The 2,544-nt window shown below is 52.2% G+C and overlaps 1 protein-coding gene across 1 annotated transcript in view; it reads left to right on the top strand.

Moving 5' to 3' along the window:
- Positions 1-1,849: 1,849 nt before the first annotated feature.
- The window catches only part of Dpf1 (double PHD fingers 1), a 10,652-nt gene continuing 9,957 nt past the window's right edge, over positions 1,850-2,544 (top strand). The window contains exon 1 of the mRNA XM_010632806.3: positions 1,850-1,921. The gene's annotated coding sequence lies outside the window, so the exon portion shown is untranslated. The remainder of the gene's footprint in view (positions 1,922-2,544) is intronic.

Raw genomic sequence — 2,544 nt, 5'->3', positions numbered from 1 at the left:
CCTGTATTGTTTTTCCCCCCTGTACTGAGGATTAAACCCAGAGTCTTCTCCCTGAGCTACATCACCAGTCCTTTATTTTTTCATTTTGAGACAGGGCCTTGCTAAATCACTCAGTTGCCCAGGCTGGTATCAAATTTTTGATCCTCCTGCCTCAGCCTCTCGGAGTGCTGGGATTACAGGCTTGTGCCACAACACCCAGCTAGACTATGATCTTTGTAAAGCATTTAGTATACAGCCTGATCCTAAAAGTGGTGATTATTAATAGTTGTGCAAGCTGGGTGTGCTGGTGCACACCTGTAATCCCAGCACTTAGGAGGCTGAGGCAGGAGGATCACTGTGAGTTCAAGATCAGCCTGGGCTACATAGTGAGTGCCAGGTCAGTCTCAACTACATAGTGAGACCCTGTCTCAAAAAACAAACAAACAAACAAATAGTTGTGCAAATATTTAATTTATTTATTTGGGTACCAGGGATTGAACTCTGGACCTTGTGCTTGCAAGGTAGGTGGCGGCACCACTGAGCTAAATCCCTGGCCCTAGTTGTCCAAATATTAATTGATATTCATTGGCACTATGTGTGAGCACCACATAGGGCACTGGGCTGGGGACAGGAGGATCCACTGGGCAGAGGAGAGAACTGGAAGGCAGGTTTTTCTGGAGAGTATAGGGTAGGGATCTGGGTGGCCTGGGCTTTTTGCAGGTTGGCACAGTCTACACTTGAGCTCCTCTTGACCATGCTGATGCTGTGGGATTGAGGGGTGGCCAGGAGGAGCAGAGCAAAGGGTGGCCTGAGGTGTGGGGAGCAAGTGGGAGAGTTACTGACTACCTGCAGGGAAGTGGAGGTGGCAAAGAGCTGAGCCATGGGTTGGGGAGTTGGGCTCATGTGCATAAGGTGGGGTGCTCTCTGAGGAGCCTGGAGACCAGAGTGGTTGTGGGGGTGCCAGTGCCTCCTGAGACGGGGAAAGGACAGGTCAAGGCCTCAGATGGCTTAGATGGGGGTGTGTCTGCAGAAGGGTCTAAGTCTAGAGGTGTATGGTGTGTGTGTGTGTGTGTGTGTGTGTATGTGTGTGTTTGTGTAGAAGTGACAATGAACCTGCAAGGCCAGGAGTGGGTCTCAGGAGGACAGGCAGGCCTGTTCTGTCTGTCACAGGCCCCCTGGTGGACAGGGGCGCACTTGTGGGCGTGTTAATTCATGCAGAATCTGAATGCTGTCTGTCTCTGGAGAGTGGGGCTGTGTGTGCGTGTGCACCCATGTGTGCATGTGCACACATTTGTGTGTATGTAACTGCGTGTTTGCGCCTCAGTAGGTCAGCTCATTCTCTGGGGATCCCTTGGGGTAGAGTCTGTGGGTGACCAAGGGAGAGAAAAGGAGGTAAGGCCCCCCCTTTAGGGATGGACTTGGCCTTGTGGGTGTGTGGTTCTTTTTCTGAGTGCCACCTACCAATAGTCCCCAGGGGATGAGGGGATGGGAGGTCATTGCCCTGTGCCTTAGATTCCTCACCTGGAAAATGGAGATAATAAGTTTCACTCTGATGAGAACTGTGCCTCGCATATGGTGGGTGCTTAGTATATTTATTCATTCCATAAACATTTATTGAGCATTTTCTATGAGCAGACATTCATCTTTCTTTTTTTTTTCACCCTATGATGTTGAGATTGAATTCAGGTTCTCACACATTCTGGACAGGTGCCCTGCCACTGAAGCTACTCCTAGCCTGGCAGTCTTCTTTCTGATAACACTGTATTTATGTCTCAATACTTATCAGATCACCTTTATGCACATCAGATCCTCTCTAGGGAATAATTTTATTCACTTCTTATCTGCTAGGTATCCCTGATTCATTTATTGGTACTGGAGACTGAACCCCGGGCCTTGAGAACGCGGTCTACCACTGGACTGCGAGGCCCCCAGGCCCTTCCAGGTACCTCCTGTCTCAGCCTCCCAGGTGGTGGGATTACGGGTGTGGTGACCCACATGCTTATTTTATAAATGAGAAAATTGAGGCCCAGAAAGGTTATATCATCTGCCCAAGGTCACCTTTCAGCAAGTGGCCTAGCTAGGATTTGAGGTCTGGTGGGGGTGGCTGCAGCCCATCTCCAGCACTGCTGCCCTGCTGCCCTCAGGGCTGAGGATGGAGTTAGCTTTGCCGGCTCCTTGAGAGAGTCGCTGGAGTGACCGACAGTCCTGAGACAGGGTAGGATCCCCTGAAGTTGGGAGGGCCTGGGGGAGGCGTGGTGGCAGGAAGCCCGGATTCTGCCCCGGCCTGTTGGTGCGAAGTCTGTGGGCGTCCACCTGTAAGGTGTCTCAGTCTTGGGGCTTGAGAGCGTGAGAGCTTGTGTAGCTGTGTGAAGGCGTGAGTGGGTGTGCGTGGGTGAATGCAAGTTATATGTGTGCAAGCTGCCACGTGCGGGTGTGCGCGAGCCCGGTATGCATGCATGCGTGTGCGCACGTGGGACTAAGATGTGTGAGTGACTCTGCGTGCTCTCCCCTCCTCGGGGTCTGCCGGCCCCCGCCCGGGACTACCATTCCCAGCGTGCCGCGGGC

The sequence above is a fragment of the Fukomys damarensis genome, unplaced genomic scaffold, assembly GCF_012274545.1.
Source record: "Fukomys damarensis isolate Sample0158 unplaced genomic scaffold, DMR_v1.0_HiC HiC_scaffold_19, whole genome shotgun sequence".
In the NCBI taxonomy this organism is placed as follows: Eukaryota; Metazoa; Chordata; class Mammalia; order Rodentia; family Bathyergidae; genus Fukomys; species Fukomys damarensis.
The sequence above is the reverse complement of the archived record's forward strand: the minus strand, read 5'-3'. Positions and strand labels throughout refer to the sequence as shown.